The sequence below is a fragment of the Ochotona princeps genome, chromosome 13, assembly GCF_030435755.1.
Source record: "Ochotona princeps isolate mOchPri1 chromosome 13, mOchPri1.hap1, whole genome shotgun sequence".
NCBI lineage: Eukaryota > Metazoa > Chordata > Mammalia > Lagomorpha > Ochotonidae > Ochotona > Ochotona princeps.
The window spans coordinates 15,094,890-15,112,651 of record NC_080844.1 but is presented as its reverse complement, the minus strand read 5'-3'; positions in this window follow the sequence as shown (position 1 = coordinate 15,112,651).

Sequence of the window (17,762 nt, the reverse complement as noted above, 5' to 3'; positions counted from 1 at the left end):
AGCTCCCTTACAACCAGCAAGAGGGGGCCTGGGCAGTAGCCTAGTGGCTGAAGTCCTCTCCTTGCATGCATTGGAATCCATGTGGGTACCTGTTCTAATCCCAGCACCCAACCAATTATTCAGCTCCCTGCTTGTGGCATGAGGAAGCAATCGAGGGTGACCCAAAACCTTGGGACCCTGCACCCATGTGGGAGACCCGGAGACCCAGAAGCTCCCACTCGTGGCCTCAGATTGGCTCAGCACCAGCCACTGTCACCATCTGGTGAGTGAAGCAAGGGTTATACGTTCTTCCTCTCTGTACATCTGACTTTCCAATAAAAATAAACAAATCCCTACAATTAAAAAAAAAAAAAGCAAGAAGAAAGGCAAATTTGCCTGTAGAAAAGAAGCGACTACACTAGCATTATTTCACAACAGCAATGATAAAGGTTAGATGACTAAAATGTCTTCAAAGTGCCAGAAGACCTGTCTAGCTGGACTGCCATCCCCAGAAACTATTTCTCAGTAATGAGGATTAAACCAAAATTTCCTAGACAAAAACTGTGAATGTTCCATTCACCTGTAGTCACATGTGTAAATTATTTAAAGTGATAAGAAGAAAAATAACTAAAATAGAGTAATATCTTCCATTCACATCTTTTTGTTGTTTAGGTCAATGTACATCAGTAGTTGCAATATCTTTTCAATAGAATAAAATTTTTTTTTAAATTTTTAGGTAGAATAACACCCCCAAATTATTCAAACTCAAGATAAGGCATTTGACTGGTTTTGCACTGAAAAACTCAGAACCATAACTGGGATCTGAGGCATAACTGCTCATGTGGAATTAACTGTGTTTGCATAAAAGTTATCTGTTTGCTTGTTGCTTTTATAGGCGACTGAGTCGTATCTGCATAAGTGCCTAAGTGGAAAGACTTGGGAAATAGACCCACAGTATAATACCAGTCTCAACTCAGATTTTATTTTTGCTGGGTGTGAGCAAGATCACGCCGGACAAATCTAAGGTTTGTTAAGGGGTCTTTATAAACCACACTTGGTGACAACAGTGCCCACAAGAAATAGCAAATGACAAGTCCATATGGCAATCCAGTCAATTGAAACCCCAAGATGAACAAATGGTCATCACCCTAAAGTCCATCTGTTAAACTGAAGACCTATGTCCCAGCTTCCCCAGCAATATAAGCTACCCTGAGACATACAGTGAACAACCTGGGCACATTTATAAAGCTGCAGACATTCACATTTCTTGGCTTCTCTGCCCACATTCCATTACTGATAGACCCCACCTTCGCTGGAACTCTTGAAGTACACAAATTAGAAATACAAAGCATCTTAACATTGCTATCTTTACTGTCCCACCCACAGTGAACAGAGGGTGAGGAATACGACATAGAAAGGCCATGCTCTGGTGCTACCTGTCCTCAGAGTGTCCCTGGGAAAGAGTTGGAGTGCCAGAGCAACAGAAGCACACAGCCAAAAGAGTGTCCCCTCCTTGCTGTGGGCCTTTATAGGGGCTTGTGAGGGGAGTGGTTACATAACAAGGCAATACCGCCACCTCTCAGGTCCCAGGTGAGCATCACAGGTGGCAGGAGGGATCCCCTAGGTGGTGGTGGCGTGTTGGGGGTGGGGAGTGGCTTCCAAGCTCGTGACCTTGAACTAGCTGCCTACCCTACCACATTGTTTACCCTGTGTCTGCACCAGGAGTGTAGGTATTTAGCCACTCTTTCAGGAAATGTGTTTATCATTTCTATTTGAACAAAGGTACTGACAGCAGCAGTTAATCCTGGGGAGCCTTGCCTTCAAGGGACTTCTTGAATGGCAAACATCAAGGGCAGAGAACCCTAACGGAAGGATGGGTGATGGCTGAGGTTATGAACAAATGTGATAATACACTCACTCCCTGGGAAACTGCAAGAACACTGAAAAGAGGATTTTGTCAACAGCAGACTCAGATCTTGCTTAAGTGGAAAAAGCAGAATTCAGTGAAGTGTGGTAACTCTGCAAATGTATAGGGGTACTTCAAAAGTTCATGGAAACATCAAAATTGACAATAATGCACATTTTCCACAAATATGGTTAAGACTCCTGGTACCTGCATGTGGTGGCATATATGAGATTAAGCATCTACAAGATATTTCTCCTACAACATTCTGAGTCATCACTGGTCCCTGGCCTAACTCAGAGCCATTCTTCTTTAAGCCCATGCCCCCCTATAGTTTCTATCAAAGATGCTTTCAACTCCTCCCAGAAACCAGGAGAGAATAGGTTATTTCTGATTTTGGGGTTTTTGTTTGTTTGTTTTGTTTTTTTGGGGGGAGGGAAGATTTATTTTTTTTTATTTGAAAGACAGATTCACAAAGACAAAGAGAGACATAGAAAGATCTTCCATCCACTGGTCCACTCCTCAAATGGTCACAAGTGATCCAAAGCCAGGAGCTTTCTCTGGGTGCAGAAAAGCTTTGAGCCATCCCCTGCTGCTTTCCCAAGCCAAATATAGGAAGCTGGAGTGGAAGTGGAGTACCGGTATACGAACCAGCAACCCTGTGTTGATGCTTTAAGGTGGAGGATTAACCTGTTGAGGCATGGTGCCAATCCCAGCGAGTGTTTTTCTACAACAGACCAACTTCAGTGGCCTAGACACTCTATCAGCTTTTCCTGGGAAAAGAAATTAAAAGAAAAGTTTAAATGAATCTTAAAAATTAAAGTCACAGAGGCTCGTAATGTAGTAGTGGGCTAAGCTACCACCTGAGACTCTGATATCCCATATGGTGCCAGTACAAGTTCTAGATGCCCCACTTTCAATCTAGCTCCCTGCTAATACTCCTGGGAAAGCAGTAGTAGATGACCCAAGTGTTTGGACCCCTGCATCCATGTTGAATACCCAGATAGAGTTCCAGGCTCCTATCTTCAGCCAGTTACAGCCGCAGCCATGACAGCCATTTAGGGAATGAACCAGCATAAGAAAAACCTTTCTTTTCCTCTCTCCATCTCTCCGCTTCCCTCTCTCTAGCTCTGCCTTGCAAATAAATAAATCTCTCTCTCTTTTTAGATTTATTTCTTTTTACTGTAAAGTCAGATATACAGAGAGGAGGAGAGACAGAGAGGAAGATCTTTCATCCGATGATTCACTCCCCAAGTGACTGCAACAGCCAGTGCTGAGCTGACCAGAAGCCAGGAGCCAGGAGCTTCTTCCAGATCTCCCACGGGGGTGCAGGAACCCAAGGCTTTGGGCCGTCCTTGACTGCTTTCCCAGGGCACAAGCAGGGAGCTGGATGAGAAGCGGGGCTGCCAGGATTAGAACCGGCACCCATATGGGATCCCGGCACATTCAAGGCGAGAACTTTAGTCGCTAGGCCACTGTTCTGGGCCCAAAATCTTTTTTGTTTTTTTATAATAGAGTGAGTAGTACATTAGTATAGCAGTGAAGAGGTCTCTTGGAACAGGCCCATCCCATGTCAGAGGGCTTGGGTTCCAGTTTCAGCTCTACTTCTGATTGCAGCACTTTGCTAATGCGCATGCTGAAAAGCAGCAGATAATTCCCCATGTCTGTGCACACCTGCCCCTGTCTTTGGTTGGCCTAGATGGAGCTCCTGGCCCCACTTCAACTGTTGGGAACACATGCAAAGTGAACTGGCAGACTGAAGATTGCTTCTCTGCCTTTCAAACACATTTTAAAAATCAAGCAGAATTTCCTAGACGTACATGTTTATATACAATAGCGAACCACTTTAAAAGAGCAAAAAAATGAAGAATACAGTGGAAGGTCCCATCCCACGGATGACAAAAGTTTTTATAAAAAGCCCAAAAAGAATAAACGGAAAGCAGAGCCTGGAGTGCAAGGCAGCACAGACGGAGCAGAGCCGAGCGGCGGGAGAGCCAGGAAGAAGCAGAAGCAGCCTAAACAGTGGACCACAAAGAAACAAGCAGCTTGAAGAAAGCCGATGTTGACAGGCCTGAGTCCCTCGGGAGAGAGTTGGCTGCCTCCAGGACCACAGCCAGCAGGGCAAGAGCACTGACAAGCAGCTGGGCAGGAGAAGCAGCAGAGATGTATGAGAGATGAGGCTGTGTGCAGAGCAAGGAAGACCATGAACCACTTCAGCAGTTCGGCAGCTCTTGCCAGCTCCCCAATGGTCCAACCACAAAATGCAGCATTTGTGTGCATTTGCCTGTAGACACAACAGCATAAGAGATTAGGACTTTCTGTTATAGCATCTACTATGACTGAGGGGTAGGAAAGAGTGGTATGTTTTTATAAAATTAGTCACTCTTACAGAACAATTCTAGCAATACTGTTATGTTTTTTAAAACTTTCAGATTTTAGAAAGTACCAAAACCTTGGGCCTGGCGTGGTAACCTAGTCATCATCTTGCACTCACCAAGTTCCCATATGAGCACTTACTCATGCCCCAGCTGCTCCACTTCCCATCCAGCTCCCTGCCTGTGGCCTGGGAAAGCAGTTGAGCATGGTCCAAAGCTTTGGGACCGTGCACCCATGTGGGAGACCTGGAAGAAGCTCCTGGCTCCTGGCTCCTGGCTTCAGATTGGCTCAGCTCCAGCCATTGCAACCATGTAGGGAGTGAACCAGAGGATGGAAGATCTTCCTCTCTGTCTTTCCTTCTCTCTGTAAATCTGACTTTGCAATAAAAATGAATAAATGTTTTTAAAAAAAACTACACAAATTTTACCTACTAGAAATAAGCATTAACACTCTGTTGACATCATTTTCCTTTGCAAAACAATCCATCCTTCTACAGATGTGGACATAGATAAATGAAGGTATTCCCAAACAGTTTTAGAAAAAATGCTGTCAAAATTGTAGGGTAAAATTTTTTAATTCATGGATTCTTTTTCATAACATGTTTTGCTTTGCAATTATCCCCTCATAGGTATAGATACAGTTGTAGATGAGTTGTGCACACACAATACAACACTTCTGTGTAAAAACACACATATGCATTTATATAAATATATACCACACAAGTGTAAAAGTATGTATGAATGGATCGATAGAAGAAATACAGAAAAACAGGTTTTTGCAAAATAAACGGACACTGCATGCTCTCTTACCTGAAAGAGCTTGGTGGAATCACATTTATTTATTATTTCACTTTTACAGTTACAATTGGCATGAGACTGTCCTTTTACTCAGTTCCTCTTTGTGGCCCCCAACATAAAAGCCTCTTGTCATGATTCCTGTGAATGTTTTCTTTTTTCCTGTTTTCCTGAAAACTTCCTCTTTTGTGTATTAACAATGGATCTGAGTCTGGGCATATTGTTTGTTTAAGTCCTTGCTTTGGAGGGCATGACTGCTTGTGTACAGAGATAAGTAGGTATGTCCATGCTAGACATGCACAGCAGGTGGACAATGAAGCTGACAGAATGGAAGAAGCCGCAGCAACAACAAAGCACAGATCCCTGGGACAGGGATATGGAGAATTGGAAGTCCATCCATACCACACTGGCCCGATTCCAAGCTGCTCCAAGCAAGATCGCTGTCTTGCTGGACACTTCCACCCACCAGCTTTCTCCTATCCACTTTGTAAAGTTTTCCCTGTCACCCCAGCTGGAGGCGTGGATTTGAGCCATGTGGCACCTGCCTCCTTTGCTCCCAATAACAATTTTAAAAAGCCTCTTTCTCAAAAGAAAGGCCGAAGCGATCATGACAGCAGCCCTATAGTATAATCATCATATTAAGATAAAGAAAGAAAAACAGAGAGGGAAAATAGAACTTTATACTTTATAGTGCAGACAATTCTATTTATGATCCATTTCACACAATAAGCTTGAGTGAGATCTCCACCTGTTGTTCCTCATTCACTTTCAATGACAATGTGCCTCTCGTAGTGCAAGCAACACACTGTACGGAATAGGGGCTTTGATATTTAAAAAGAGGATGTTTGCACAATATGTTTCCAATGATAAACTTCATACTTTATATGGTTCTGAAGTAATAAAACAGGATCTCGGGCCTGGAACTGTGGCCTAGTGGTTAAAGTGCTCGTCTTGCATGTACCAAGATGCCAAATAGGCAACAGTTCATGTCCGTGCGGCCCCTCCAGCTCCCTGCTTGTGGCTTGGGAAAGCAATAGAGGATGGCCCAAAGCCTTGGGACCCTGCACTCACACGGAATACCTGGAAAAAGCTCCAAGCTCCTGGCTTTGGATTGGCTTAGCTCTGGTTGTTGCGGCCACTTGAAAATCTGACTTTCCAATTAAAAAATAAATAAATCTTTTACAAAGTTTAAAAGAAAAAAAGAAAAAGAAAACAGGATCTCCTCCAAAGCAGATTGCAGTGGCTGTGTTAAGTTTGCTATGTCAGAGAAGCCTTCCCACCATTTTCTTTCTTGGGAGACTGTCAAAGAAATTGGCTAGATGCATTATTCATATACTAGAATACTGTAAAGCCATTGTCATGAGCAAGGAGAGATTTTTCACTGCAGATTTTCCCACAGTTGGCCAGAAGGTATTGAGACATTGCTGTATCTCAGATCAATATTCATTTGTAAGCGATTCCATTTGTGAAAAGTTCACCACACAAAACAAGACAAGGGTTATTTTTTAAAACTGTGAGTAGGGGTCAGTGCTGTGGTATAGTAGCTAGACTTCTAACTGTGGTGCTGGCATCCCATGTGGGCATTGGTTCATGTCCTGGCTGCTCCACTTCCCATACAGCCCCCTGATTATGCCCTGGGAAAGCAACAGAGGATGGCCCAGATTCTTGGGTCCCTGCACCCATGTGTGAGACCAAGAGGAAACTGCAGGCTGACCCAGCTCCAGTCATTATGACCATTTGGGGAGTGAATCAGTGGATGGAAGATGTTCTCTCTTTGTCTCTCTTTTTCTTTCTCAGAATCTGTATTTCGAATAAATTAAAATTTTTTAAAAACTGTAAATATTTTAATTCCTATTTTATGGTTATTTATTACTTTTAATAACCTTCTTTGAAGGAGGCAGAAACTAGCACTTCTATTTCCTTCCACCTTTGCTCCAAGTGCCACATTTTCTTAAACAGTTATTTTACATTGCTGTGGTTTATAGTGTTCTACCCTATAATGCCCCATTGTTTCTTGATTTCTATTTCTGTGGGTTCCAAAACTGTTCCACATATCATGACATGACTAACATTTAGATCTTATACTCAAATAGGTTTTTCAAGATGGGCTCTCAGGCGGCACGGTATGATGGCTCAATGGCTTGCAACTCACCTTGCAATTGCCAGGATCCCATATGAACACCAGTTTGTGTCTCAGCTTCTCCCACTTCCATCCAGCACCCTGTTTATGGCCTGGGAAAGCAGTAGATGATGGCCCAAAGCCTTGGCACCCAGCACTCACCTGGGAGACCCGGAAGAAGCTCCTGGCTTCAGATCAGCTCAGCTCTGGCCATTGCAGCCATATGGGGAGTGAACCAGTGAATGGAAGATCATTCTCTTCTTTCTGTAAGTCATTGAATAAAAGAATAGAAGGAATGTTTTTTAACTTCCCACTTGAATGCTCAAGCTGCTTAGACACTGAAATTGCTCTCTGGCTGAAGGCTCTATGTTAATCTTTTATGAAGGCTAAAGCCAAATATATTTTTCCCTGTTTACTGTTCTCATTTTCTTACCATTGAATTTTTCTTCTTAAAATTCAGTAATTGACCCTAGATATGTATCTTCTTTTTAAGATGTGTTTATTTTTATTGGAAAGTCAGATTTACAGATAGAAGAGAAAAAGATCTTATGTCCACTAGTTCACTCCCCAGGTGGCCGCAACAGTCGGAGCTGAACCAATTCAAAGTCAGGAGCCCAGAGCTTCTTCCAGATCCCCATGGGTGTGTGGGGTCCTAGTGCTTTGGGACATCCTCTGTTGTTTCTCAGGCCACAAGCAGGTTGCTAGAAATGAAATGGAACAGCAGGTACTCGACCCTGCCCATATGAGATCCTGGTACATGTAAGGAGAGGATTTAGCCACCAGGCTATTGTACCAGCTCCTAGAAATGCCTTTTTTTTTTTAATAAATTTTTATTTTGAATTTTGAATTATGTGGTACAATTTCGTATAGGCTGGGATTCCCCCCTGCTCCTAGATAAGTCTTAATGTCAATGATTCTAGATATAATTTATTTTTTTCCTCCTTCTCTAATAAAATTTTGACCTGAAATTTTGCATATTTATTTAGTAACCTCCTTTTAAAGACAATACCCTTTCTCTGAGGAAATTCGCAGCCATATTCTAATGAAAACAATCTCCAGCCTGTGAGAAATTCCCTCTGCCTACCTAATGCCTGCCTTTGTAGGCCAAGCCAATGTATGCCCGCCGTGTAATGAAAAATGACAATCTGCTCTTCACCCAGTATTTCCTTTTGCTATTCCTACAAATACAGGCACTGGGAAACTGCAGTGGATTTAGACAAGGATATGTAGGGTGTGGTGGGGGCCCCTTGGAGATGCAGGGGGAATGCAAGACTACTGCAATCTGCCAGAGGGCAGGTTCACAGGTGGGGAGCCCCAGGCCTTCCCTGGATGGTTAGTGTGGTTGATAGTCAAGGCATTGCTATACTGTGAAAAGGTGAATATTGCTGGCCCGGCAACATGGCCTATCGGCTAAAGTCCTCACCTTGAACGCACTTGGGTGCTGGTTCTAATCCCAGCAGCTCCACTTCCCATCCAGCTCCCTGCTTGTGGCCCGGGAAAGCAGTCAAGCAAGCCTCGGGTTCCTGCACCCGCATGGGAGACATGGAGGAGGTTCTAGGTTTCTGGCCATTGTGGTCACTTGGGGAGTGAACCATCGGACAGAAGATCTTCCTCTCTGTCTCTTCTTCTCTCTGTATATCTGACTTTGCAATAAAAATAAATAAATCTTTTTAAAAAAAGTGAGTACTGCTTCCCTATTATCAGTCTACTCCCCGGTGTCAGAGGGATTCCAGCAAATAAATTCAAGTGTCAGTGAGGGATCTCCAATACACAGTCTCTGCCAGTGAGAACTCTGGCCCTGGACGTCTGTATATAGGGACAATCCTCATTGGGTGACTTGGGCCCCTGCCCAACATGGTCAGCTTAGGACTCCTGAGAATTGTAGGATGTGTCAGCAAGTTTTAGTAAAACTTGCCTCCTCTGCTGATTTGTTACTTCCATTTCAACTTGAGAATACAGTTTGGGACAAGAATGCCTCCTAAGTACCAGCTACAGCTGAGCTGTCTTATTGTTTCCTTGAATACGAAGCTGCTGAACTTTTTCCTGTTTTCTTGTATGCTGGTTCCCTCTCCACATGCCTGCAACAGCTTGGGCTCTTAGGCCAAAGGTAGGAGCCAAGAATTCAATCCAAACGCTCCATGTGGTGGCAGGGACCTAAGCACTTGAGCCATCAACTGCTGCCTCTTGGCATGTGCATCAGCAGGGAACTGGGATCAGAAGAACCAGGATTTCATAATTGGATGCAGGTGCCCCAAGAGGTGTTTTAACCATTGTGCCAAACCCTTGAACATTAATGCATTTTTTATATACTTCAAGGTGTGTGTGCAGGTGAAGTTCAATGATTTCAAGCTTGGAGTTTCAAATCAATGTCATTCCTGCCTCTATCCCTTATGGAATTTTTTTGTTCTCCCATATGAAAATAATAGAAAAAATTAGCAGCTTACTGATAAAGTATTTCCAGGCTTAAACAAAAATTAATACATTTCAAACATTAAAGATAGAGGAGCATTAAAAAATGTCATTTACTGCCTGTAAATTTTCCTCAAACATTTCCTTCCAATGTCATATTTGCATGACATTGCAATGCAGTACTGACTAATGTGTCATACCTAAATCATTCAGTAATCATACTGACACCCAAATAAGAAAATAAAGCATCCTTTTTTTTTTCCCAGAAGGAAAGACAAAACACCTCTCCACAGTTATATCCTTTAAATTGTAGCAGTGATATATAGTATCCACCCTTTATAAAAACACCACAGTGAACAAGAGATTTGCATATTCTTTGCCAACTCTGAAACTTGAGTGTCACTGATAAGCAGACATCCCTTGTTTCTGGCATGTAAATAGGAAGCAGATGTGACCTGACATGTCATAGTCAGGGTCTAAACCTGCAACTTCTGTGTTCCTAATTACTTTCATGCATGGAGCTTCCTATGCAGAACCTGGGGGATGAGGAAGGGTTAATACAAATGTTCTCAAATATAATATGGAATAAGGTGAAATTTGGAAGCAGGGAAGAGAGGAAGACAAAATCTACTTCTGTTCCCCCACAGAGGGGAAAAAAAAGTCAATCTTAGATGCTTTGCAGTCCAGAATAATATAATTACAGTGCTTTTTTTTTCCTTTGAATACTTTGTGGAACCAACATATAACCATGCCTGACAGTGTCAGGTTTTCAAATGTAGCTTCTGTCTGGCCCCTGAGACAAAAGATGAAGCTTAAAAAGATTACAGGAAGAGTCACTGGAAACTGCTCAGTCACAGGCACTTAAGCACTGCTTCACTAATGGATAGTAGCTGAAACTGGCTAGGATGGTACCGTTCATAATTCATAAGGTCAAGACTTCACAAGAGTTTTTCAAACTACAGATGACCACACAAACTTGAGAACTTGTATGACAACCAACTTGTGTCACAGCAACTTGAATAATTCAGACCATTTCTGTGGATCCCACACCTCCAGGGGCCCCTTTACCCAAACAACCCACCCGCCCCACCTACTCCCACCCCCATTTCAGCAGGAAGTAACTAGGAGACATTTTCGCCTTTTACCCTTACAGAAGTAGGAAGTGGTATTCCAAGAAAAGGGTCTGAGACTATCCAAACCTGCTGAAACCTTGGCTACACCTTCAACTGGGTGGCACAAGAATTGTCCACCCATTTCCTGACTGGTTAAGAGACCACCAATGGGGAACCTTTCACTTGTAGGTTCCTGCCGAACAAGGAAGGGTCAGGGAACACTTAAATTCTGAGACTCTTCCTCAAACTTTTGGTGTCTCCCTTTCTCCTTTCAAGAGGCACTCTATCTCCTGGCTTTCTCTCAGGAGGTGCTTTCCCCTTCCCTCTTCTTTCTACATTCACCTGGACACTTCACAAATAAGACTTTTCTGTCTGCAGAAAAAAGAAATAGGGAAATAGCTTCATAACTCTCATCATGGATTCTAAAACTTTAACACCTACTATATATATATATATATATATATATATATATATATATATATATAATGGATCATGCATCCCTGCATCCAGACGAAAGATGGACTCCCAATGAAACTGTTGGACATGTGTAGACAATATGGACTCTCTGACATTGTCTGTACCAACAATGTCAGGGTACACTTAAATAAGAGACTGATGGAATTATAATTCCTTATGAAGCACTACACTATTGTAACAAAATGGGGAAAATCTGACAGGGGTGGGAGTTTTGGGGGGAATCCCAGCCTATACAAAATTGTACCACATAATTCAAAATTCAAACTAAAAATATATTAAAACAAGACAAAACAAACAAAAAAATAGGAAGTAGCTAGAGAGCAAACCTAAAACAGATCACTGCTCTATAATTGGAAGGGTTCTTTAACACATGACTTTGTGAAGATGTCATCGATGTTACACCATCAGCTGATTCACACTGTAAAGACATCCATGTACAGTTTCGCAGCAGTTAACTGAAACACATGAACATGCAAAAAATACTTCAATGTGTTTCCCCAGAAAGTGTTCTCTCTGCCGCTTTACTTCTTCCTTGGTCCATGTTCCTGTTCTGATGCATTAAATGACCAGAGGAAGGTACCATTTCTTAGCTCTGGGCAAAGAAGGACAATTTCCAGCTGAGTTTGAGTTAAAAATAGTTTATGATAATCAAACAGCTTCCAAGGACATCAGCACTTTAAATGTGTATCTGTCCATCCACTATCCATGCTTATTGAGATTAACTACAGAATACTAAACAGATGAAAACACAATGTGGGTTCCTAGCAGGGAGAGATGTTTTCTTTTCACAGACCTCAACAATAGAACAGACTAGATTTGGATAATGAAGCAGCAGCAGCTTGGGGACCACAGGCCTACTTACATACACAGCATTGCTTCAGTGAGCCCTTTGGGGACCCCTTGAACACACCCAATCCTTCTAGGACCTTGAGTACTGAACCAATTGCTGAAAGAAGAACAAGAGAGGCTCTATCACCAGTCATTGAGGACTTGCTCACAAAGCCAACTTGAGGCATTTCATCTCAGACTTTGAACAGGTTGCTGCTACTTGGCCTCTGTTTTGTTACTTCTTTAATGATTTGGGGTGTTATTTTCATTTCATTTATTTATTTGACAGGCACGCACGCACACACACACACACACACACACACGCAGAGTTTCAACATGCTGGTTCACTAACCAAGTGCTCATTCATGGTTTCCAGTAGAGCCTAAAGCTAGGAACTCAATCCAGGTCTCCCATGTGGATATAAGGAACTGAACCATGTGAGCCATCATCTCAGCCTCTCCATGTTTGCTTTAAGAGTCAGGAACTGGAAATGAGTGTCAAATTTGGGTACTCCAATGTGGAATGTGAGTATCTTGACCCCTAGGCTAAACCCATGCGCTTTCTGCTGTATGTTTATTCCCAGGTATGATGGTGTTGTACCCTTAAAAGTTCTCCTGAAATTGATATTGACCTTACTACCATCCCATACCTTCCCTTCCATCACTGTGACATGAATTGTCTTCCCTGCCCCCATTCCGCTTTGGCAGCTACAAAACCATATGGGTAATCACCAGAGAGTCCCTCTTGCACTAAAGCTAAAGAACACTAAAGATAAAAAATAAGAGTTCCCTTGGACCTTGCATGACAGCTCAACTTGCTAATCCTCCATCTTCAAGTGTCAGCATCCCATGTGGGTGCCAGTATGTGACCCAACTGCTCCACTTTCCATCTAGATCCTTGTTTGTGTCCTGGGAAAGCAGCAGAGGATGGCTCAAATCTTGGGACCCTGCAGTCATGTGGGAGGCCCGGAAGAAGCTCCTGGCTTTTGGCTTCTGATCGCCACAGCAACCAGTTGGGAAGTAACGCAATGGACAGAAGATCTTTCTGTCTCTCCTTCTCTGTAAATCTGCCTTTCTGATAAAAATAAACAAATCTTTCAAAAAAAATAAGAGTTCCCCTTAATATAAAATTTGGATTGAAATCACTTTCTTCTTCATCATATCTGTCCTCAGTTTCCCTATTCAGAATAATTTTAAAAATGGAGGAGCTGGGGAAAGTTCTTATGTTAATCAAGGTCTGGTGCAATGGGATGTAGGAGCATGACGCCCAAGAGTTGGGGAGAAGCTTAATTTTAAAATCTAAGGAGTAGATTTGACTTATTTCTTAGCTTTTGACTTGCTTCTGCACTTTCAATTTACATGGCCTTAAGAATTTACAGAAGTGGGCTTGGCAGTGTGACCTAGTGGCTAAGGTCCTCGCCTTGATCCCATATGGCCGCTGGTTCTAATCCCAGCAGCTCCACTTCCTCTCTGTCTCTCCTCCTCTCAGTATATCTGACTTTGTAATAAAAATAAAATAAATCTTTGAAAAAAAAAAAAGAATTTACAGAAGTACTTACAGCCTTTGCTTTCTTCAGGGAAAAAAGAGAATTCACTGGAATCATCTCATGTCTTTACATTACAAGAATCAATCCATTGTTTAGATGTAAGAGGGTAGGAGAGCAGACATAACAACTTAAATTGTGCTGCTTTTATGCTGAATGAGCATTATACGCCCGGGAGAGGCAATTTTCCTCTTTGTGCTTTCTTTCTCTCTTTCCTCTTTCTCAGTCTTAACTTTTGTGTTTGTGCATAAACTCTTTATTCTGGGATGTACTTTATGCAAAAATTATAAAAGGAGGTACAGTTAAATATCGGAAGCCATGTTTATTTTATGGGCAATGTAATAGGATTCTCAAGAGTAGTGCACACTAAGAATGGTTTCAATTTTATATGCTTTCACTAAAACTTAACCTTTATGTGAAGTGGGCCTCTGCTACACCATGTGTTCATAGAGTTCTCATGAAGTTGAATAACTCCCACCAAACACCAAGCACAGTGTTGCACAGTCAAGAAGTTGTTTTCTCTACTTGCATCCAAATTCTAATATATGGACTAACTGCTTTCCTATCACTGGGAATTTTAAGTCTGAGATCAAATGAACCAGTGAGATCATAGCTCAAGCTTCTTTTTCTTTTCTAAGATCTATTTAGGAAACCTAATAACAGCTTTGCTGGAGTCTTCTCTTCAAACAGTTGAGGAAATGAGCCAGAAAGACTTTGCCAAGAACACGCAACTGGCCAAAATTCTCATTAGTTGAATTTTTAGCTTTAAATTACATCTCAAAAAAATTAGGAGATATTTCTAAATTCATGTGATTATAGACATCGTGAAACTATTCATATTTTAAAGTTTCTGTCCAATTTGATACAATGTCAAGACAATTTTAGTTTCTTAATTTCCTTCATATGGCAATCACTTAACTAATTAAAATAAATTTTCTAAGTGATATCTTTCCCTGTTTACTCATAATTATCCAATCAATTGAAGTACTTTCCTGTAACCGCAGCCATAATAGAATAAGTGTTTTAATCGAATAAGCTTAAAGTTTAATCAATTCAGACCTCTATGCTTATGGAAATGTTTTAAATTCTCTAAATTATAATCACCTACAATAATTCATGTGCCCCTCTCAAAGGGGCCTATGTCCTGGGGTTAACTTTCAAGAGCTCTTGATTTTATTAAGCCAACGTCATTTTCTTTAAACACAAGATAAATTGCTTTTTAATATCTCCATAGAATTCCGTATCAACAAGAAATTTACTTTAAAAATTTGAGCAATGCTGGGGTTATTTACTTGAAAATTTTGAGAATTGTTGGGGTTATTAATCATCTTATCTCCATATTTTAAGGATATGAACTTGCTTGCTTAGCAACTACCTGAGAAAATCTTAGGCTTCTACTTTGAAGGGACATTTTCAGTAGAGTGCACAGGCAAAGGCAAAAGCAGCACACACAAACTGCTCAGAGAATAATTCGTTCTGCTGTAAACGTCCAATTAGATGGTGCAGGTGTAGAAGTGATACACAACCTTGAAAATGCTATAGAACAACAAAACGTGACCACTGAGTTGGCAAGTTACTACAACGAAGGAAGTTCAGTACCATGGGGTAAGTAGAGGCAAAAGCTACTAAGTTCCTTCTAAAACGGTTTTTTACTTCTCAGTGACAACAGATATTGTGAACTGGCTGATATTTTTCCCAGTTTATGAGTCTTTGTAAATTGCAGAAAACAATAAAGACCAATAATAACTTGCAAATCACACTACTAAGATGTACTACTAATTTTTAAAAGAAAAAAAAGCATAAAAAGGAAAAATCACCCCATAATGTCAATATGCAGAGACAATCTCTTATAATAGATTGATGGACACACATGCAAATGCATATACATACCAGTTTTCTAAAATGAGAGTAGACTATACATGCAATTTCTCATCTGGAGTTCTTCCTCAGACATTGTGCCATTGTTTTTTCCTTCATATTATTACCCATACTAATATTTTCTTTTCTAAAAGATTTATTTTTATTTGGAAGACATATTTTACAGAGGCAAGGAGACTCACACACACACAAAAGAAGGAGGGGGAGAGGGAAAGTGGAAAAAGAGCAGAGAGACCTTCCCATCCACTGGTTCACTCCCTAAGTGACTACAACAGCCAGAGAACACTGATCCAAAGCCAGCAGCCAGGAGTTTCCCCCAGGTCTCCCACATGGGTTCAGAGACCAAAGAACCTGAGCCATCCTTTGCTGCTTTCCCAGTGTCTTTCGAGTACCCTCACACTGAATTATGGCTTTTTTAAGAACCAAATAATGCTGAGATCAATCAATGTGTTCATCAACCTTTACCCTATTTCTAACTATGTTCTTAGATAAACTAAACTTTCAAAAAATACTGTAATACCAGTCATTTATTTTAGTCACTTAAATATCAATGTGAAATCTTTTCATAAGTATTCCATTTCAGCTTCAGAAAAAGGTGTTCTCATTAGAAGTAACAATGAACAGAAGGTACTTGCTATGCAGCCAAGTGTTAATGTGAAATATCAGTCAGCGAGCCTAATCATGCATGAAGTCACTGCAGAAATGCAAGGCAGCACAAGCTTCCAAGAAAGTGATGTCCTGCCTTGCAAGAGGAAAGGAGGAGAAGGGCTGTGTGGCTGTAGTATCATGGTGGCCCTCTGCTCTCTACTGAGTTCAGATCTGACTTTCATTGGAGCCATTCTTCTTTGGGCTTCCACAGGGTACCAAACCATTATAGATGCAATCATATTATTCACTTCTACGAATAAACTTCATCTACTGGGTGCAACAATTTACCGATAAAAAAGAAACATTTCAAATACATGTCATAAACAAGCAACACTATTGTGAAGTAATACCAAAGAGAAAGAAAGCTACTGCGCTGTAGTTAAAAGCTTCTAAACAAAGTATTAGTAACCAGAATTAAGTAAGACAACTGGATCATGAATAAGTATCAATCACTCTACAATACAAGGAAAATCTTATCTTAGCAAGTGAATTAACATAAGATATTCATTTAACTGCCAAAACATTTATTTAATTACAACTCTATTCCTGATTTTAAAATAAACTGCACAATTGGATCCAATGGATATTTCTTGAATATCATTTAAAAATACATAAGGCACATCTAAGACCAATATTTGCTTAGTGGAGAAATAATGGAATATTTCCATTAGAGAGAGAAAAAAAGATAAGAATGTCTTAGATCATCACAATTATTTAATACTGCTCTCGACATTCCACCAAGGCCATTAAGAAAATGCAATAAGAGGTACAGACACTTGAAGGAAGGATGTAAAATTATTTCCAGATAACAACACTTTATATCATTTATAATGTCCTGGAAGCTTAGGAAAAGAAACAGAAAACTTTCAACAGTACTGAGAAAAACAATAAGATAGTTCCAACATGAATATTTGAAAATGTAATGATCTCTTCACAAACTACAAAAGATAACTAGGGGAGGGAAGCATCTGAATTTTGCCATTAGCAACAAATAACAAAATAACAAACAGAAAAATAGAAAATAAATTTGCAACAATAAAAACTATAAAACTCTACCCAGAAATACAAAACACTTATTGAATAATGAAAATACATATCTAGGTTTTGAACAGAAACAAGATCTGGTGTTATAAAGATCTCAGTTCTCAGGATGCATGTCAGTGCTACCAGTTACCCCATATCAAAGGGGCTGAGCCCACCTGCTCACCCCAGCTCCTTGTAAACACACTCTGGGAGGCAGGCAGCTCGGGTTCAAGCCACTGAATCCCTGCCACACACACACACGCCACATGGGAGCCAATGTCAGTGCGGCCCAGCCTTGGTCACAGTGGGTTTCAGGAGCTCTCTGTCTTTGTCCTCCCACCCATTAAAAAAGAGGTCAGCTTTCTCTAAAAGAGATCATAAACTGTATGTAATTCCAATCAAAATTCCATTAGGAATAGCTCAGAATCTGATAACAATCCCTTTTAATTTATCTGCAAAAATGATTTAGAAGTATGAAAGGAGTGGGATGAAAGGCCTCAGAATTTTCCTGTTAGACATCAATACCTTGTAGTGAACAAGAAGATCAATACAATAGCAATCAGACTGACAGCATTCACCTAGAACAAGACAAATTGCCAGAGGACACAGAAGAGAATCTCAACGCAAATTCAAGCATCATGGGAATTAATGTATGATAATGTGGCATTTTAAA